This window comes from Symphalangus syndactylus, chromosome 10 (assembly GCF_028878055.3).
Source record: "Symphalangus syndactylus isolate Jambi chromosome 10, NHGRI_mSymSyn1-v2.1_pri, whole genome shotgun sequence".
Lineage (NCBI taxonomy): Eukaryota > Metazoa > Chordata > Mammalia > Primates > Hylobatidae > Symphalangus > Symphalangus syndactylus.
In genome coordinates this window covers 15896993-15919967 of record NC_072432.2, presented here as the reverse complement: position 1 = coordinate 15919967, position 22975 = coordinate 15896993, and the positions used below count along the sequence as shown (strand labels likewise).

Here is a 22975-nt window from a genome sequence, read left to right as displayed (position 1 = left end):
TTCACTGCTAAATTAAGGTTAAGCAAAACTAAAGACAGAAACAGCAATCTTAAAATTGTCTTAAATAAACTGGTTAATTTTATATTATAGGCAAAGAAAGGGGACATTTTCAGATCTTGGAGATAATAATTGGCTAATAGAACATTTTACCCACACTGCTGTTTGTACATTCCTCAATTTATAGACTAAACATGTATTTACATACACAGTGGACTCCTGTGTGCTACCAGGAACTGTGTTATGCTTAGCCCAACTTACTATTAAATCTTCAAAGTGCTTTCAGAGGAATTGTTTTTCTCTCCATTTTATAAATGAGGACATAGATATTTGGAGAGGTCATCCCATGATATTTTAGGTCCTAAGTAACAGAGTTCAATTTGAACCCAAGTTTGACTCCAAAGTCTATGCTTTTTTTTTTTTTGGTATTCTACCAGTGTGGACTGAGCTGTTTGCCAAACATTTGTTTAGATTGTACCTGTGAGACTGTAACTTGTAAAGGTGACAGAGGCAACATGGAGAAGCAAAAGCCACTGAGAAAAGTTTTTACCACTTACGGTTTCTAAGAGAAGGGGACACACCAGCCACATGAGGAAGCACCTGGCTCGTTAAGGAGGCAGAAGAAGGGAGGAGAAAACAGGGTCCAGCTCCTTTATTGTGTTTTCATGGGAAGGAAGGGGCCAGGCAGGTGAAGCAGCTGAGCAGGTTTAAAACTGGCTAGTCTGAATAATTTCAATGAGCTCTGAGCTATCAAACAGTGACAGGGGAGGCATCCTTGGTCATCCAGTACCTGGCACTGGAGCGATTTAGGGCAGGGAAATATTGCCTTGCTGTGTGAGCTAGATGAAGGAGGTGGCTGGCGGTGTGAGCTTTGGAGCGGTTGGTTTGTACAGGGCAGGTGTGTTCACAGGCGAGTTGTTTACTATCTGTAGGAATTAGCTCTGGGAGGGGCAATCTCTGCAGGATTAGTAAGATGCTCCAAAATGTCAAAGCCTCATAAGACACAGAAAATAAAAAGCATAATCAATACCCTGTTGTTTGAAAAAGAAAACTGTCTTTGGTGTAAGTTTGATAAATGTTGCAAACTTTGTACTTGGCATGAATATTTACAATACCTATTAGCATAGTTAAGGTTGCATGAAAGTCTTACAGTGAAGGAACCTTTTTTAACACTTTAACCCAGAGTTTCTTATATTGATTTGAACATTTACAGCCAACTCTTATTAACATTAGCAGAACATTAATGTTATAAAAGCATAGTTTGGTAAATACCTTCCTTAACCAACTTTTCACGTATTTTAAATTAGGTGATTTATATAAATCTGTGATTGAACATTAAGCAAAACATATCCTCTATATATTTTATGCATTGAAAATAATCTATAATGTTGCAAAAAACATACCATATGCATTGGGATATTTCTGAACAATTCTAACAGAATCTTTCCCCGTGCAATGAAATGCATGAATACATAATCAACAATTTCCAAAATGGAATCTTCTGAAAGACATTTACTATGCAAACCACTCTTTCTCACAGACACAGAGTATATGTGCAAATCAATATTGTTCACCTACTTACAGCAATTTCTATCATGCTAACTCCTATATCTGCTTAAAAAGATAGGAAAATGATTCTTAAGTTTAAGAACATCCAAAACGTGGCCATTGAGGAGTCAGAATCATGCATTGCTCGAAATAACTTTTGCCTAAATTGGACCTTCTACATATGCAATGAGACCTGATTCTGTATTATTTCATGTACTGCTAAGCCTGTGTTTTTGCCAGTGAATAATTATTTTGAGTTATTAGAGGGAAAATGAAGTGTAACATTTGCATGATTTCCCTCAAACTACAGAATTGAGTGGACAATTTACAATTAAAAGGGAAAAAATCATCATACAAAATATTGAGTTCTGAAGACAAAGAAATGATATTGTTTCCTTTTCTCTTCTTCCCAAGTCTTGCTGACCCAATTATTAATTTTCCAATAGTGTCATATGTCATTCAAATGGCAAGGTACTGGCATGCCTTTTAGTTCTTTCAGAGTATCAGGGAGAGGGATGCCATCTTCAAATCTAAAATAATCCAGCTTCAAGGGGGAAATGGAGTGTGGGGAAGTTGATTACCTATTTGGAGTTAAATTGGAGTTGAGAGAACTTTCTTCTTGTCATGCCTTTCCCCAAAGAAGTCTGTTCATGGTGGATAAAAGTGAGGGCTCACTTAATTAGCTCATGTACTCATTCAATAAATATTTATTATGGGCCAACATATACTAGGTACATGATGGAAAACAAAGAAATTCCCTGTGCTATGGAACAAATTTTGAAGTGGAGACAAGTAATAAATAATTAAGCAGGCAAATAAACGTGAAAACATATAGGAATAAATGGCACACAGAAAGCACTTCAATGTGATGGCAAGTGACTTATTAGCTACTCTAGTTTCAGTGGTTGAGGAAAGTCTCTATAAGGATATGATTATTTAGACTAAGTAAGAATGAGCTAGGAAGAACATTCCTCCTGAATTTTTTTTCAAAGTACAAACACTGAGCAAGATCTTTTTTTACCCCTGAGATGAAGTCTCACTCTTGTCAACCAGGCTGCAGCTCAATGGTGAGATCTCGGCTCACAGCAACCTCCGCCTCCCAGGTTCAAATGATTCTCCTGCCTCAGCCTCCCGAGTAGCTGAGATTACAGGTGCCTGCCACCACTGGGCAAGATTCTTTATCATGTGAATGATACTGCTGTGTAAACACCAATTAAAATAAAATTTATGGTGTTTGGAGATGAAAATCAAGCTAATATGATGTTTAGAAAACAGTCCCCACAAGAACAATTTATTGGGATGTTGATAATTCTCTTTGCACTTTGAGTTTTCTGTATAATATAGTTTTTAGTTATCCTTTTTAATTCTTGCTTTCAAAGGTAGTTGTTACATACCCATCTTCAAATGCTTAAGAGTGAGTTTGTTTCCTTCAATTTAGGAGTTTAGGAATCTGTGACCATCTATGTCCTTTATAGCAATGATTCTCAAATTAGGTAGCATCTTGCTCACTTAGGAAATTTGTGAAAATATGAATAGCTCATGTGTACCCCCTGTGATTCTACTAAGGACTATATTTCAGTGTATAGGACTCTGGGCTTTTACTAAGAGATTGTTTGCTATGTTTCTCTGAATTACTCTCAAATTAAGAGAGCCACACAGCGGGTCAGGAGAGCTTGGGCTATGGGTAGCTGCGTGGAGAGAAAGGAGTTCTGTTAGAAAGGAGAGCGACTCTCGAATAAACCTGGTTATTGTGCTAAGTTAAGGGGGATCCACTGCTTCAGTTCTCCTCTAGAGGGATTAATGGAGGTCACAGGTCCTTCAGACACGACTCAGAGGCCTGTTGGATGAGGCTTTGGGCTCCCATGTTTTCATAGAAACATTCTTCTTTTGACTGTTTTATATTTTGTGGTTACATATATGACTTAACTAAGTTAAAGATTCTGCTTCTAAACAGATTAAACACTACTGAGCTATGTGGTGAAGAAAGAAACAGGAACGATTATTTCTGAAGACCCACTGAGGTCAGATTCATAAATAAGATTCTAGATACCAGAAATCATAGGTGAGAACCTGGGAGCCAGGCTAAATCTCCACTGGATCTTAGCCAAAAGGCTGAGAAGTGATCAGGCTAAATCTCTAGGTCAGGCTTGATGATGCTTGGTTAAGACATTGAATGCACAGTTATGTTTTCTTTGCACAGAAAAAGGTAAAAAGGGTAAAATTGTGACTAATTGTAATAGTAATTCCCATTTATTAAGAAACCATGACATTTCAGGATTGCAAACTTTATGCAATTTATTCCACATAATGAATTATTGAGGAAGATATTTTCACTTTCCAAGTGTGTAAACTCGAGTTTTAAAATATTAAATGACTTGTCCAAAGTCCCCTGGTAGATCAAGAACCTAAACTGAGGTCTGTGTGGTTCCAGAGCTCGCATTCTTAATCACAGCCTTCAATCAGAGCCTACCTTAGAAAAACAGAGCTCTTTGCCTGATTTCAGTGGTGAGAATTACAGAAAAGGTGATGAAACCATCATGATACTTCTCTCCTTACCATCATGATACTTATCTCGTTTCCATCGTAACTTCTGTGTAGTTTGAAAATTAGTCTAGATGGGCCACGTGCGGTGGCTCACGCCTGTAATCCCAGCACGTTGGGAGGTCGAGGTGGGTGGATCATGAGGTCAGGAGATTGAGACCATCCTGGCCAACATGGTGAAACCCTGTCTCTACTAAAAATACAAAAATTAGCCAGGCACGGTGGTGTACGGCTGTAGTCCCAGTTACTCAGGAGGCTGAGGCAGGAGAATCACTTGAATCTGAGAGTCAGAGGTTGCAGTGACCTGAGATTATGCCACTGCACTCCAGCCTGGGTGACAGAGCAAGACTCTGTCTCAAAAAACAAAACAAAACAAAATTAGTTTAGATGAATCATCTCTAATAAAGACAAGAAGATGGAGAAAGAGAATACTTCTTTATTCTCCATCTATCTCAGATTCTAAGAGGAGTCCTTGCTTGAGGAAAAAGGAAGCAATGTAAAAAAAATCAGAGCAGACAAGCGACCTGTCAGTCAGATAATGCCAGGAGAAGAATGGCGATGGGCACATTGAAGCATGAACAAATCAAAGATTTAGAAGTCCTTCCAATTTTACCAAGACATTCCAAACCAAACCCATTAATTTAACCTACTCTTTGTGCTTTTACCTTGTTATTGCTCCTAAACCAGAAGAAAATATTCAGTTGCTTCCAGTGATTTACACTTTGCTGTGAATGCTTTTAAAACTGAAACTGTCCCAGCCAGAAATCATGGAGGTCTGCTTCCAAAAATGTCTGGGGCCAAATAAAGACCCATTCGAGTATGTCAAGAGTTTCTGACTTCTTACTGTCACAATCCCCACATGGGTAGCTTCATCTGTCATTCTGATTTAATAATTTATTTAGGGCAATCTCATATACTATCATCATGGTGAGTCCAAATACAACCAAAACTTCATTTTCCTCTAATGACTGTATAACTGTATTTTTAGATTTAGGCACATTTAGAGAGAGTCTTATCATGTATTACTGATTTTTTTCTCCAATCCAAAATTAAATGTAATAATGCTCTAACTGCATCAGATGCTATCAAGAGGAATGTGTACATTAGCTTCTTCCTTTGGAAACAGGAATTTTCTGGTACATGTTTGTTTGAATATCAATCGGCACAAATCAAATATCCAAAATGTGTAATATACTTAGTGATAAAAATACCTAACTGGGGTTGTGGGCTTCAGCAAATAAATAAAGCTTTTCATTGGCCAGATTCCAGCCTTCAGTGGGTGGAAACTGGTAATGTAATTGAGAACTAAATAGCATTGGAGTCTACGGTTTTTCTCATTCAAGTCTTGGCTTACCTGCTGACAGTCAATTTTTGTGCCACATAACCTAATTTTTCTCAGACAAAAGATAGCAAATCTGATGGCTAACTTTTTTCCTGGAAGGGTATGTAAGAAAACTGTTTATATAGAATCTGGTGTCTGGCAACATTTTTAACTGATGCTTGTCAATGACTCAACAGTAAGAAGTGAGACTCAAAACAACCTCAGGGATAATCTCATGTCTAGAGCATTAAATTGTATTACAGATATTCTGAGGACAGAAATAATAAACTGCCCCATTATATAAGGGATCCATTTTCCTTGGGGAACATCAGGAATGAAAAGATTCCTATGCTACATTGTTTTCAACACCAGTTTCTATGTCATTTATGAATTGGCCAATTCTTTTTATAAAGGGCCAGATCATGACTTTTTTTTTTTTTTTTTTTTTTGGTGCTGCAGGCCACATATAGTTTTTATCTCATCTTTCTCTCTTTTCCTCCCTCTCTTCCTTCCTTTCTTCCCTCTTAAAAATGTGAAATCATTCTTAGCTCAAGGGTCATATAAAAACAGTCTGTTGAGCTCTTAATCCTATTTACTTTTTAGGGGTATTAGGTCCTAACAGCACTCGGCCTAGAAAACTGCTCAGTAAAAAAGCTAAGACAGGGTGAGGATGCAAATGTGATTGATGAGGTTTATAATTAAGAGGGGATTAGCTTCAAAATTCTGGATGACTGAATGCCCACCAGATGTTTCTATTTTCTCTACCTACTTAGCTGTGACTATGACTTAGGCAAACCAGAGAGATGAAACACTTCTGGGCCCACCCATTGTATTTTTGCTGTCATGCAAAAACTCTCTGAATGAAAGGCCAGTATTGGAGTGGGCAGAATTGTATTCTCAGTTCTCCATTCTTTCCAATAACCTTAATTTAAAAATATGATAAATTTATGCCTCCCCCAACCCCACCTTATGGAATGTGCTACAGAAATGTAGCTGAAACTTCTAATCAGAGGCCAGGCTAAGAACGTGGACTGGTCACTGTTCTCAGCCTCATGGTTTGATTGATGACATGTTTGTCCATTTTGAAGAACAACAGAAATGATGTGTAGGTTAACTAGTTTGAATTATCTGTCTCCTTCTGCATTTGTACAGATATCTGAGTTGGCTGTGATAGAAATAAAGAAATAATATCTTTAAGTTACCTACATTTCTGGGCTTTTTTTTACATAAGAATAATTTCAATTACGTTGCTGGTCCTTATAATACCTGACTTACCAAAGGATCACTTTTCGAAACAGTATTAGTCACCAAATGAACCATTCACGAAATGAAGAATGGTTAAGTTCCTTGAAGCTAAACATTAAAGGCCAGAATGGGGCCAACACTAATAGTTTGCTAACTCTGTAAGAAAGAACACAAGGAATATAGAAAAATCATAGTTTTGAAAAATAAAAAAACAATATGATTGAAGAATATGCAAAGGTTCTCATTTTAAAAATATTTTATATTCAGAAAATGCCATAAGAAATAAATTTATATTTTCCCACCAAGAAATTGGATATCTGTTAGGGCATTTGATGCTTTTCTTTTTTAGAACTTGCATGCCAACAAGTATATTGAGTGCAGATTTTAACTTACCATAAAAATCTTTGGGTTAAAGATACTGGAGAGTAGGATAAGGGCATAGCTACCATCCAAATACGGATGTTAGGGTGCCAGCCAGATGGCATTACTTTGATACCTCCCTTCCTGATTTTTGGATCAAATCCCCTTTCCCAACAGATGTGAATAGACATCATAATACTGTTAACATTCTCAGCTTGGTAATAAAAGACAGCCTTGAAATTCAAGTAGCCCTTTGCCTCTGCATCAAACTTAGCTCTCAAATACCTTCTTGATAGTAAACTTAATGTTGAATAATTCACACCATGTGACTGAACCTACTTGGGGTGACACAGAGGGGCAGAGCTGTATGACAAAAGTTAAATCAGAAAGTAGAGATATAAAATGATAAATAATATTTCCTTGTAAACACAAATGGCATTACACTGAAACACGTTGAAATTATGTGGTATTTGCCCAGAATGTTCTTGAGTTTGAGGAAATGTACCAGAATATCTGTCAATTACTCCTAACTAAGTTGTGCTAACCAACTCTTTGCCTTGGAATGTGTATTCAAGAGAACAAAAACCCAGCAGTCTCTGCGGTGGAAAGCAGCAGTCTCCAGTTAACTTTGGCAGAACCAGGTGCCAAAGTGACTCAGAAGCGATGGTATACAAAATGAAAAGGTATTGTCAACAACCATTACAAAAGAAAGAGCTAAACAGCTTAAAAGCGGAGTACAGAAAATAATAAAAGGAAGAAAATGTCTGCCCACTCAAAGAAAAATGCACTCCACGATCTTAATTGCTCACAATTGAGAGTTTAAGGGTTCATTATTTAAAAGTTAAGCCTTTTATGCATAAAAAAATACAGCGAAGGCCAGAGCTAAAGTGTTAACAAGTAACTAGAAGCACTTCTTAGCCTCAAATTACCTATGAGGACAACGTATATTGAGCACAATTGAGGGAAAAATGTTTTAATTACTGCATGACATGTTCTTCGTCCTTCTACTGATGGATTGATTATATTTGTGTTCCAGAAAGAGGTCCTCAAATTATATAATTGAATATCCCTGTCTTCCCAAATAATGAAGCCACCCTGAAAACTTGATCTGGAAGTAGAAAATTACTTTTTTTTTTTTTGAGTGGCCAAGCACAGGAGCTCAAACAATTCTGCCAATAATTGCGACCTTAGTAAGTCAGTACCTCCACCAGCTTTACATATCTCCTTCCATATGAGTGAGACATGGGCAGATTGGTGTGTTACAAAGGGTCCTGGGTCAAAGTTTCAGGGGACATAGGATATAAGACTAGACCATCAGGAACCCACTGAAATGCTACTGAGAAAATTCTGTAATCTCTTTCCATCTATCTGCTTCATTTTGAGTGAGGATATAATAACTGCCCTCCCAAAATCAGAGACGTACAGGGTAATGTACCTGGACATCATCAAATGTGTTCACAAAAAAAGTGCTCTAGAAATATAAAAGTAGGGAATTGTTCCACATACGTGTTATATGAATCTTTTCCGATAAAAACAATTCCTGAAATGTTCCTTGGAATACTCCTTTGGACATTCTGAACTTGGCATCTTCTCAGTCTGCCTGCTCTCCATCTTTTCCAAAGAAAGCATTATCCTATTGACTTCTGTGTTAAGAACATCATTCCCAATTCACCAGTGAACCCTTCAGATCTACTACTAAAGTATGCCCTAAGTCTGTCCTCTTCCCATTATTTCCACAACTAACGTCTTAGTCCTGATCTCATCACCTCTGATAGGATTCACCTGACTGTTCTTGTGGCCACATGTTTCTCCCCTGCAGTCTACTCTCTGTAGAACAGTCACAGCAATCCTTTAAAAACAAAAAATCTTCAGTTCAAACCCTTACTGGTGACTTCCTCTCCTGCAGAGAATCTTATCCGATGTACCAATAATCCCCACAGCAGGGGGTGACAAATGACCTTTTCCATATGGCCTGCAGGTTAGGAATCATTTTTCCAATTTTACAGGGTTGTCACACAAATATTATATTGAATTCAAATTTCAGTGTGCATAAATAAGTTTGATTGCAAAACTGTCACATTTACTCATTTATATATTGTGTATTGCTGCTTTCATTCACACTAAAACACAGAATTGTTGATCCATAGACATTATGGTCTGCAAAGCCTACTATGTTTAACTTTTTGGCTATTTACAGTTTGTCAGCTTCTGCTCAGATGATGTGACTTCTCTTTTTCTACCATGCACATTGTTAGTCTGCTCCCACCGCGCAAACTTACTCTGTTAAGCTTGTTCTTGCTACGGTATTATTTTGTCTTTTTTCCCCTCTTTTTGTGGAGAATGGGATCTCACTATATTGTCCAGTCAGGTCTTGAACTCCTGGGCTCAAGCTATCCTCCCACCTCTGCCTCCTTAAGAACTGGGATTACAAGCGTAAGCCACTGCTCCTGGCCTACCATACTCTTTTACATGTTGTTTCCTTTTGCCCTTGGATACTATTTCCCTGAATATCCGAGGACTTCTTTCCTCACATTACTCTAGAATTTAATTGTTACCTTTCTGAGGGAGGGCTTCCTTGACCACCTATAAGAAATAGCACTGTTATAAAAATAAGAACAGGACACAAGTAGTAGTTTGTTTCTAAAATATAATCCCTGGTTTGTCTGAATTCAAACCCTTCCCATTTAGATGTTGAACTTTTCCATTGTTAGGAATTAGTGTTAAATATCAGATATTTAATAGTCAGTAGCTCAGATATAGTTTAGAGGAAGAACTAGGAGTGGAAAATGACATGATTCTCTTTTTTCCAGTTCTTCCAAAAGCTTAGTACGTGACTCTGGACCAATAATTTAGAATAATTAAGCCTCACTTTTTCTTTCAATGATTGAATAATTATTTCCTTTGATCAGCATAGTAAATATGATGGTTAACCATAGGCATAACCATTACATGAAACAAATGACTCAACGAAAATAGCAAGAACAACCAAACATCTCCAGAACACATTAAGCATGTATCATTCTCATCAGGATTTAATTTTACATTCTTAAATCCCAGACTTTTTAAAAGGCGTGACTGTCTTTACAAAAAACCTGCTAAGGGTGTATGTAACAATAGTACTTGTATTAGTTTCCTAGGGCTGTTGAAAAAAGTACCACAAATTGGGTGGCTTAAAACAACAAATATATCACATCACAGTTCTACAGGCCAGAATAAGGTTCAAAATAAGCGGGTTGGCAGGGCACATTCCTTCTGAAGCCTGTAAAGAAGCTCTTTCTTACCTTTTCCTAGATATTGGTGGTTTCCTGGAAATCTTTGTCTTTCCTTGGCTTACAGTGGCATGTAACTCTGGTCTTTGCCTTCACTTTCACAATGCTTCTCCCTGTGTGTCTCTGTCTTCACATGGCTATCATCTTTAAAACACCAGTCTGATTGGATTAGGGACCCAGCTTACTCCTGTATGATTTCATCTTAACTAACTGCATCAGCAATGACCTTATTTTCAAATAAGCTCCCATTGTTAGACAACGAAAATTATGACTTCAACGTATTTTTTGAGGGTAGCACAATTCAATCCACAACAGTACTCTTAACATCAGGCAGCCCAAAGCTGAAGCTTCAGGAGTTCGCAGTGTCAGAAGTGAGATCCTGCAAATATGTCCATAGCATCTGGATATAGAAGAAAACTCATAGAAGAACCCATAGAAAGGGAGAACCCCCAAATAGGAGTAAATGCTTTGCCTAAATTCTAAGTTGCCAAATTACATGGGCATAGGGGAAACCTCCAGGAGGTCAGACTAATAAAAGCAGCATTTGTGAGCTATATGAACAGAACAGATATATTAGTAGCTGCACACCAACGAGAAGATGAACATTGCATTAATGTCCAGGCAAATTAATTAAATACTATAATAACAGAGCAAGAATTCTCAGACGATTACAGAATTCATTGTCATGACAATGGATTACCTTCAATGTCTAGTTTACAACCCAAAATTACTAGACATGCAGAGAAACAGGAAAGTATGGGCCATATACAGGAGCAAACAATAAATAGAAACTGACTCACAATGGTCACAGATGTTGGATTTAGCAGACAAAACCTTAACAGCAGCAATTTTAAGTATGTTCAAATAATTTTAAAAAGTAATATGTAATCAGTAAAAAAAGAACCTCCAGAGAATTAAATTTATAGAAAAATTATAAATTTGAGAACTAAAAAATTTGATAAATTTTAGTAATTTACCAGAGAAACTCAGCAGATTGGAGATGGCAGAGTAAAGTATCAGTAAACTTGAAAGTAAATCAATACAAATTACCCAATTTGAAGAATAAAGAGGACACACATTGATAGAAAAATAACAGAGCCTGAGAGGCTTGTGGAAGAGTATCACTCAGACTATCCAATATGCAACTGCAATTCCCAAGAAACAAGCATGAAAATATTTTGAAAAAAATAGTTACAGAATTTCCCCCAAATTTGGCATAGAACATTTAATTCAGATTCAGGAAACTTAATGAACGTCAAACAGAACTAAAACAAAGAAAACTATTTGTAAGCACATTGTAATTAAACTGCTGAAAGCCAAAGAAAAAAAAAATCTTCAACTCAGCTAGAGAAAACACACACATTAATTACAGGAGAAGAAGGCTTTGACTGACTACTAACTCTCCTAAAAAATTATGGAGCCTGGATAATACTGGAACGACAAAGCAAATGACTACACATTTAAGCAATCGGTCAATAATTAACTCTATGCTTAGTGAAGTTATCCAAAAAAGGAAGATGAAATCAAAACATTTTTAGATAAATATAAAGTGAGAACACTTATTACCAGGAGGATAGCATTCCAAGTAATGAAAAAGATGTATATAAACATCTTTTATATTCAGGTTATATAAACATATTTTTTTCTCTTAAATTCTTTAAAAGAGAAATGATTGTTTAAAGCAAAAACAACTTATTTGTGTTTATATTGTAGATACAAATAACAAATATTGTTATATATATAGCTCAAAAGCCAGAAAGTAAATGGAAATACACTTTTAGAATGTTAATGGCATTAACTCTGGGTACATTGGGTTAAGTTTAAAATGAATATTGTAATCTCTATAATATTCTACTCAGGAAAAGAGGGATACTTTATAATAAAAAATGGTCAACAGAGCAGTATAATGTAACAATTATAAATGTATACACACCTAATAACAGAGCTTCAAAATACATGGAACAAAATCTGAGAGAACTTAGGGGGAGAAATAGACAAATATTTAATAATAAAGATTTTATACCACTCTCAGTAACTGATAGAACAGATATGATCCCCCCTCAAAACAAAAAAAAAGCCAGTAGGAAAATGGATCATAAGGACAGTACCAACCTAAATGGAAATAGAATACTACATCAGATAACTGTGGAATACTCATTCTTTTTATGTACATCCGGAGTTTTCATTAAGATAAGCCATATGTTGGGACAAAAATCAAAATATATTATTGACCATTGGGCATATTCTCTGATAAAGGGGATTAAATTAAAAATCAGCAATAATGAAACATCTAGAAAGGCCCTAAGTATCTGGGAATTAAATAATACCCCTCTCAAAAATCAATGAAAAAAAGCAATTTCAAAAGAAATTAGACATTAAAATGAAATAAAATTTAGAGATAAAGCTAAAGTGGTGGTTGGGTGGAAATTTATAACTTTAAAGGTATGTATTAGAAAAAGAGAAAAGGACTAAATTAATTATATAGGTTTCTACCACAGAAGATAGAAGAATGGATTCCCAAAGCTGTCCATGCTTTAATTCCTGAAATATTTAAATATGCAATACTAGATGGCAAAAGAAACTTTGCAGATGTGATTAGTGGCATGGACTTTGAGATAGGGAGATTATTCTGGAGTATGTGGGCAGGTCCAGTATCATCACATGGGGCCTTAAAAGTGGAGAACCTTTCGCAGTTGAATTAAAGGTAGGAGATAGAAGAATGAAGAAGGGAAATTTGAAGTGTAAGAAGTATTTGACTCAGTATTCTTGCCTTTGAAGATTGCGGAGGAAGTCTACAGGTCATGGGATATGTGTGACTTCCAGAAGGTGAGAATGGCCCCTCAGCTGATAAGCAGCCAAGAAACAGGGATCTGAGTTCTACAACCCTAAGAAAATGGATCCTTCTCTAGTGTCTTCTGAAAGGACTACAGGCCTGCTGACACTTTGGTTTTTGTCTAGTGAGATCTGTATCAGACTTCTGGTCTACAGAACTCAAAAAGAAGAAACTTGTACAGTTTAAGCCACTAAGATTTTGGCAATTTGTTATGGCAGAAGTATAAAACTAATAAACTCATTTTAAAAAAAAGGGGGGGTAGAAGACACAAACTATTAATGCTAAGGATGACAGTGGAGATACTACTAGAGATCCTATAATAATCAGGGGATAAGGGAATATGAATATTTTATGGCCATGAAGGTTGAGTATCCCTTACCTAAAATGCTTGAGACCAGAAGGCTTTGGGATTTTTGATTTCTAAAAGATTTTGGAATACAATGTTTGTATTATTCCTATGTACTAGTTCAGAATCCCTAATCTGAAAATCTGAAATCTAAAATTCTCCAATGAGCATTTTCTTTGAGCATCATGTTGGGTGCTCAAGAAGTTTTGAATTTTGGAGCATTTTGGATTTCAGATTTTCAGATTAGGGATGCTCAAACTGTACTTGGGATTACTCAGATAAATTATACAAGTTCTTCGAATAACATAAATAACCAAAACTAGTGTAAGGAAAAATGAAAAATTTAAGTAACCCTGTATCTACTAATAAAATTGAATATTTAATTAAAAGCCTCCCCACAATGAAAAGGCCAGGCACAGATAGCTTACTGGTAAATTCCATCAAACACTTAAGGAAGAAAAATAAATACCAATTCTACACAAAATATTACATAAAACAGAGAAGGAAGGAATACTTCCCAACCAATTTTATGACACTAGTATTACTTCAATGCCACACCAAAGACATTACAAGAAGGCAAAGTGACAACCGGTATCCTTCATGAAAAAAGACACCAAATTCTTAGTAAAAGTATTCGCAAATCAGATCCTCAGTTCATAGAAGGACAATGCTCTTTCATTACAAAAACTCTCAGCAAACCAGGCATAGAAGGGGACTTCACCTCCTTTATGTGGTAAAGTCTCTGCATAAAAATACCTCATTCTCTACAGTGAGAGACTAAATGTGTTTCCCTTAAGACTGGGAACATGTCAAGGATGTTCACTTTCATTATTTCTACTTAACATTTCACTCGAAGTCCTAGATATTTCAAACAGCTAAGAAAAAGGATAAAAGACATACAGTTGGAAAGAATGAAGCATTTTGATCAAAAAGTTGATGGTGTATTTAGAAAATCCTAATATGAATTTAAAAATATTCACGATAACATGGAAATTTGTTAAGATAGCAGTATAAGAGGTCAGTAAACAAACATCAATAGTATTTGTATATTATAGCCACAAGGACTTGGAAAAAAATTTCACTTATTAAGACACTAAAACGTTATGCAAGGGGTCTTCAAAGTATTCATGAAAAATGCATATTATGAAAAAATTATGCATGGATTTCCATTTTTTTGCACTGTAATAAATTCATACTTTTTATAAAACGTCAGAACAGGATCTAGTTTGAGGCACTACGAAGAATACAAGATGAGTTTGAAAAGAGCCCCTACTAGAGCAACATGGATCCATGAAAACTGAAGAAAGAACAAACATCAAATTTAGAATGAAGCTTGGGTAGAAGAATGAAATCACTGATGCTTTATGTAAAGTTTATGGGGATAGTTACCCAAATAAACTCACAATTTACAAATGGATAACTTGTTTAAAGGAGGGATGAGAACAGTGTTGAGGATGAAACCCACAGCAGCCGATGGTCCACATCAATTTGTGAGGAAAACATTTTTCTTGTTCACGCCCTAGTTGAAGAGGCCCAACAATTCACAGCAGGAACAATAACCAACACCATAGACATCTCGAATGGTTCACCTTACACTATTCTGACTAAGAAATTGGTTGAGCAAACTTTCCACTCAATGGGTGCCAAAACCATTGTAACCAGATCAACAGCAATCAAGAGCAGTGCTTTCAATAGAAGTTTTAAACAAGTAGGATGAAGATTCTGAAGCATTTCTTTGAGGAATTGTAACAGGAGATGGAACATGGCTTTACCAGTATGATCATGAAGACAAAATACAACCAAAGCAATGGCTACCAAGAGGTGAAAAGTGGTCCAATTAAAGCAAAAGCAGACCACTCAAGAGCAAAGGTCATGGCAACAGTTTTTTGGGGATGCTCAAGCCATTTTGCTTGTTGACTTTGTGGAGGGCCAAAGAAAGATAGTATCTGTTTATTGTATAAGAATGTTTTGAGAAAGCCAAAGCTTTATTACAGAGTCCTTCACCAAAACAATGCTTCTGCTCATTCCTCTCAAACAAGGGCAATTTTGTGAGGGTTTCAATGGAAAGTCATTAGGCATCTGCCTTACATTCCTGATTTGTCTCTTTCTGCCTTTTTTTTTTCTAATCCTAAAAATTATTTAAAGGACACCATTTTATCTTCAGTTAATAGTGTAAAAAATGTTGCCTTGTCATAAGTTAAATTCTCAGGATTCACAGGTCTTTAGAGATAAATTAAGTGGCTGGTATCATTGCTTATAAAAGTATCTTGACCTTGATGGTGCTTATGTTGAGAAATAAAGTTTACATTTTTTATTTTTAACTTTTAATTCCGTTTTTCCATGACCTTCTTGAGTCCCCTTGAATATTTAGGAAAAATTTCACAACAATAGTGACATACCTGTGTACCAAAAACTACAATCCATTGCTTAAAGAAATTAAAGAACAACTACATAAGTGAAGAACAACTGAATAATTGTTTATGGATGGAAGACTTGATAGAGTTAAAATGTCAATTTTACAAATTGAATTTATATTCGATGCAATTCTAATAAAAATTTCACCAGAAGTTTTGCTGGGGTAAATATTTATAAGCAAATTCTAAAATTTATATCAAAATGAGAACTTAGAAAAGCCAAAGCAATTTTTAAAGAGAAAGTTAGAGAATATACAGTATCTTTTTCCAAGACTTACTATAAAGCTAATCAATATAATGTGGAATTAGTGAAATAATAAATGTATAAATCCATGGTACAGATCCCAGAAAATGACAAACACACCTACTGTCAAGTGATTTTTGACAAATAAACTAAGGTAATTAAATGGGGGTAAAGAATAGTCTTTTTAGTAATGATGCTGAAGCAACTGGCTCTCCATATGACAAAAAAAAATTGAACCTTGGTTTTTATTTCATACTAAACATAAACATTAGCTCAAAATGCACCATAGAACTGTGTGTGAACATTCAAATTATAAAATTTATAGAGAAGCACTTAGGAGAAAAATCTTAGCATTTCCACTTTGTCCACACAGAAAAGTATGAACCATGAAATAAATTTTTATGCTAGTATATTATAAGTGGTATACTGGTATATTGTGGTATATTGGTATATTGGTGGTATATTGGTAATTTGGATTAATTCAAATGAAAAAATATTATGCTTTGAAAAGACACCATTAAAAATAATAGGAAAGTCACATACTGGGAGGAAATGTTTTCCATACACTCATCTGAAAAGAGATGTCTATCCAGGAGAAAAAATAACTCCTACAACTCAATATTAAGATGACACACGGAGCCCAATAAAAATTGGACAAAATATTAGAACAGATACTCTACCATAAGCCAATGTGTACATGAAAAGATGCCTCACATTATTCAATTTCAGGGAAGGTTTATTAAAACCACAGTGAGTTAATACTACATACATATTGGAATGGCTAACATTGAAAAACTGGCAATACACAAAATGTTGGCAAAGATATCCGGCAACTGGAATTCTCCAACATTGCGGGAGAAAGCATCAAATGTTACAGCCACTTGGGAAACTGCTGGGTTTTTTCTTATACATTTCAACATACCTCTACCATATGATCCAGCCTTTTCACTTCTAGCTGTTTACCTAAGAGAAACACCTATGCCTACATTAAGGCTTGCACATGAATATTCATGCAGCTTTACTTATAACAGTTCCCAAATGGAAAGTACCCAAATGTTCATCCACAGGTGAAGGGATGAACAAACTAGTGCTTATTTATATAGTGAAATACTACTCAACAATAAAAAATCTACTGATGTATGCAACAGTATGTATGAATCTGAAAGTCAGTACGCAAAATGAAAAAGCCAGACATAAAATCCATACTGCATAATTCCATTTATATGACATTTTATAAAATGTAAATTAATCTATAGTGACAGAATGCAAATCTGAAGGCCAGGTGTGGAGGCAAGAGTCACAGTGACACAAGAAACTTTTGTATGAATGGAAATTCTCTGCAGCTTGATTGTTGTGGCTTCACAGGTGTATAAATCAGTGAAACCTCATCAGACTGCTCAAGTGGTACTTTAAAAGGTACATAGAAATATCAGATTATGCAACGCTGTTTCAGGAGAAAGACATTCTCTTTTTTTTCTTGGATCACATGTAAGAAGCATTTGAACAGATACTAGGACAGCATTCTCAACATACACTTACTATTCTGTTGCAATTTTCCTCTACAGTCTTGGGGGCATGATAATGAAGACAACAGAAGGTATAAAATCATGGGGCAGGTATAACCACACATCGATTCAACACGAACACAGAGGTTGACACTTAGAGCTTGTTAGCTGGTAATTGTTTTGTATTTTGTTTAAACCACAGGTGGACAAGCCCGCCATAACCATCTCTTTTCCTTAAAAGTTACCCATCTTCCACCAGGACGGAATAAAAGAACTATAGTGTTGGATGGGGTCATTTCCTCTTTGTAAAGATGAGGAGGACAGAGGACTAAGTAGATTATGAATGACAAAGGCAGTGGATGATGAGAAATGACACTTGATACGTCCTGATACCCCGTTCAGCGCTTCCTGCCCATTTTTATTTTACAGTAAAAACACACAAAAATTACAGCTGTTAAGACTACTTACTTCCATAAGAATTTTTTCAAAAAACACAGGAAATAGAAAACATGTGTGGCTATAGGTGAAGAATTGAAGCAAATGAGAGAAGCAAACATTATGCCAGCTCCACATACTCAAAAATAAAGTTACAACTTTTCTTGATCCCAGTGGCCTGATACAATGCTAAGGTCAACATAGACTAATTAATCAAATTATATTTTCTAGTCTACCTGCTGCATTTCTTACTACATTGTAATTCCCCTGATGACCAAGACATGGCTTTTTCATTTTTCTTGTTTCCTACAGATTCTGATATACTTCCTGTCACATAGTTGATCCTCAGTAAACATTTATAATAAATTGAGCAGATGTCAAATGTCATATTTTCAGGGAGCAATCCGTATACTTTCATGTTGCCTTTAATGTTTATTCTGGCATTATATATATTTTTGTCCACATGTCTGTGTGTAAAATAACAATGTGTATTCTCGTCATAAGGTATTTTCTATTTCAACACCTGTGCAAGTAGAAGGTGAAAACCCTTCCCAAATGCTGCAAGAGCTCATGGCAAATGCAGAACTATTGTTAAGGAATTTTTCTCTTGAGACTGTAATGTCATAGCACTTCAGTGAGGGAAGAAGAAAAGACATACTGATATTATGTATGCTTAGGTAAAAGGATTTGGGGCTATTCCTGACTCTATTGAAAAAATAGGGTAAAATCTAACATAATTTCAGTGTTATTCAATATTTTATTAATGGGGGAAAGCATCATTTTAACTGCAGCAATCTATAGTATTATGGACTGATTACTAGTTCAAATGACAGAGTCCTACAGTGAAACCCATAATTTTACATTGCGTTCTGCAAAAGATGATGGCAGTTCTTCACATTTAATGGTGTTGCTAGCTCAGAATCTTGTGAACACTCATAGTCTGAGAGGTTGTGCTTATCCTTTCTTATTTTAAGCCAGAAAGAAAAATTTTCAAAAATCTATTGGCCTTTATTTTTCACGCACGGGATTTTGGTCAATTAGAAAATAACAAAGAAGCGGCACCTCAATTTGAAAATTTGAGAATAGAATGGTAAAATTATAAAGAAATGAATCTTTTTTCCATAATAAAAAAACACAAGTGCTGTGGTTTGACTTGCATTTAGCTCTTTGTAGCTATTTCTAGTCACTGATTCTATGGAAAGTCGCTAAGGAGTTAGTTGCTTGTTACTGGGCAACAATTTATTCCAATTATAACTGAAATGGTGCTAATAGACAGTTACTGGTGGATAAGAACAGACTTTAAAAATGAACTATTAAATCCACAGCATTTTCTCTTGTTGTAAAGAGGCAGAAATTATTCCAACAATTGACACTTTGTAATGTTCTAAGGTCTTTTTAGACATTTCAAGCGCTCTGGGGGCACTGGTGAGGACCCAGGGGCGGCATGGTTCACAGCTGTTAAATGTAGAGTGACACAATTAGATAGAATAGCTACAGAGACCGGAGACCAAATGTTACCAGTGTACGGAATGTCACATTCTCTATAAGATGCAAATGGCATACAACCTTCAAAATCCATAGGAGTTTTTTTTTTTTTTTTTTTTTTTTTTTTTTAGAAAAAGATTTTAATGGACATTTGGTAACTACATTCTGTTTTTGACAACCTCCCCATTACATTTCTAGTGATCCATTCAAAACCAAAGGACAAAAAATAAAAAAATTAAAACTACACCAGTTTACAAAGAACAATGGGGGGACGGCAAAATATATTCCTTGCTGTTTCACATGTGCTTTTAAAGGAAACAAACAACCAAACAGAGAAATTGTAGTTCCTAAGTTTCTTGACCCAAATGCAAGCAGACTCATTGACAAGCCTAAACCTCTCCATGTGTCTTCCTGCTTCTGAGGCTAAAATATGGATAAGCTCAAAGTTTGACACATGGATATATTTTCAAATGACATGTTTGGTGTACAAAAAAAAGAGATGTCCATGTTTTTTTCTTCTTTATAACATTAAGGTGTGATGTAAAATATACTAGCCAGAGTTGCATTTTTCACATGAGCAAAAGTTACATGCAGAGAAAGAACAGAAGTTCGTTGATTGTAGGATATGTAACCTTGAGAACTTTATCTTATAGCCAACGGTCACACATTCTGAAATGTCTTAAGTGATCTGGTCAGTGCTAAAGGTAGTAAGAAAATCTGGTTGCTGAAAATTTACACTGTCTAATTTCAGTTATTCCCCCACAACAGAGTAACAGGCAAGCACATTCTCAGCAGCAGTTCCAGGCAGAGTATACACAGAAATACTTGTTGAATTTAATTGGGTTGAATTAAAATTTGTCCTTTTGAAGAACAAAGTTGGCATCTCAAATACAAGGTCTGCAAATGATGTAGGTTCTTCTTAGTTGACTAATGAACTCCTGACTAGTTACAGATGAAAGGGATTAAAATGACTTTACTGAGTACTCACTTTAGTCTGTTTCATTATCTGAACTAAGGAAGTCTATGACAATTAGGGTTCCTTAAAAAAAAGTTTCATCATTGCACTTCCTGTATGATGAGTAAACAGCAAACCCGTTATGGTCTGCAAGGTACCTATTAAAACCCGTAACATCCCTGGAAGGGAGTAACTTGGAGAAAGTCAAGAAATCTTTCTGACAGGACACCGCAACTCCAAACAATCAACAACTCATTGTCATAGTGCGACAATCTTAGCCCTGTTGCAACTGGGCAAATAGTCCATTTGCAGAGAGAAGCATCATCGGGGTAGACAGGAATGCTGTTATTAACCATTATAAGTATGACGCGAAGGTCGTACATCAGGCTATTACACCTTTTCATTACATGCTAACCCCTCACGGCAGGGAAGCCACGCTTATGACTGCATTAGACAGACAAAGCCTTCAGCTCTTTAAAAAAAGAAAAAGCAAAAAAAAAAAAAAAAAAAAAAAAGATGAAAAAAATTAAACTCGTTTTCTTACCAGCACGTTGCAGCACCAACTCGCTCACAGGAATGTTGCCTTTTACAGGTTTCTCTTTTAATTATCCTAGAAGCAGGGAGAAAAAAAAAAAAATCAAAAAAAAAAAAAAAGGCAAAGAAGAAGCAGGGTGGTTAAATTAGCGTGCTGGAATCTTTTCAGTTTGTCGCAGAGTAGAAAAATAAAAAAAGGAAAAAAAAGGCTCAGTAATTTAAATTTGCTCTCAGTTCAGGCTGCAACGCTGGGTCCCGCCCCTTCTTCCGGCTGGGTTCCACTACCTGCAAGGCTGGAACTGACAGCCACTCTGTGCAAACAAAAAAAGGCAACAAGCATGCTGGGACCATTCTGTCTGCTGTTTGGGTCTCACTTGTCCTGACAACTAAAAATCATCAGTGGAAAGGTATTCTACATTTTTTATTTGAGGTATTTTATTTGAGGTATTTGCATGTAATTCCCATTCATTTTAATTGATACACCATAGTACATGATGTTGGGGTTTGATTTCTGTTTGGGGTGTTTTTTTTTTCTTTTTCTAAACATCTATAATTATTAATACTATTTTTACTATGACTGTTTAGTGACATCTTGTGCATTTCTTACTGTTCTTGTCTCCTGCTCCAAAACACATTCTCTCCTCTCTTTTACTTTAATTCCTAAACACTGAAATTTCTAGGAATATAGAGATGGAAATACCAAGATTAGTAAGGTTTCCACTTCTCCTCTGACTCTTATCTTTTTTTGGGGATGGTGGGAGGGCTACAGGGAGGTACATCATACTAAGAATAATTTAAGGGACAGAGGGCCTAGGATGAAGGTCCCATCAACCCCAGAAACTTCTAGGAAGAATGAAATACTCAAATGAAAAAGTCTTCACAACGAAATGCAAGAGGTTTGTTTTGGTATTTATGTACTGTGCAAATAACTAAAAATTATGGAAATAAACTTGGTCTCTATTGCCAATTTTACCTAAGGTGTCTCTTACAGAAAACTGTTTTAATTTTAGCAACAAAAACCTGATACTTAATGTGCAGCATATTGCAAGTGTGTAGCAGAGGAATTATGAAAGAGAATAAACCCCATCCTTCTTCTGTCAGGATGTAAATTGCTTATGCAGAATTTTCAACAAGGTTTTTTTTCGTGTGTTGTTGTTCTTTTCTAAATGCTCTTTTCAGATGAGGGTGTTAGTGACTACTTCAGTATTAAAGCTATCGGAAGACTATGTAGTAGGGAACATCCATAAAGTTGCCTCTTGATCTGAAGCACTGCTTTTATAAAGGTTTATGGCATTGGTGCTCCTATTCAAGTCTGGATTTTTCTCTGATCATCCTACTACCCTAACTTGAGAGGACCATGCTGACTGATGTGTCATGTCCCATAGCTGGGGGTGGGTTGCTCAGGAGTAAAATATATAATTGTACACAGTTCTTCAACAGTGGCCAAAGACACAGAAGAGAGTTACTCTTGATAACATGACTGTGCTTAATCTACTTTTTTCAATAAACTATTACTTACCTCCTATCCCTACCTCAAGCCATTTAAATGGATTTCACCATTTCTGCACAACTGTAGAATCTCTTAAATTCAAGGACACACTGATTTAATGCATTTCACTTTTAAAAATCAGACTTTCAAAAGATAAATGATTAACAATGTAATTTAAATAAATATGAGTTCACTTTTTAAATTGGTAAAAATTTAGCCATCAAATATTTGTTCTGTCATTTGAGGTCTCATCAGGAAACCAGACCAATTAAAAATGGAAAGGTCTGAGGATGCACAGAGTGAAACTCCATTTTTGTCTTGTATTATAACCTTTACCAGGATTATTTCTCTACTACTGTTCAGCAATGAATGTCTTTGCTCACTTTGTACTAACAGCTGTAGCATAGAGAAAAAAAAGGACAGGTCAAGTACTCAAGAAGCAATGTTAACTTCC

General features: G+C 35.8%; 1 protein-coding gene across 1 annotated transcript in view; it reads right to left on the bottom strand.

The window, feature by feature from the left end:
• Positions 1 to 21086, bottom strand: part of CELF2 (CUGBP Elav-like family member 2) — an 868560-nt gene extending 847474 nt beyond the window's left edge. The window contains exon 1 of the mRNA XM_063611064.1: positions 21043 to 21086. The gene's annotated coding sequence lies outside the window, so the exon portion shown is untranslated. The remainder of the gene's footprint in view (positions 1 to 21042) is intronic.
• Positions 21087 to 22975: the final 1889 nt, after the last annotated feature.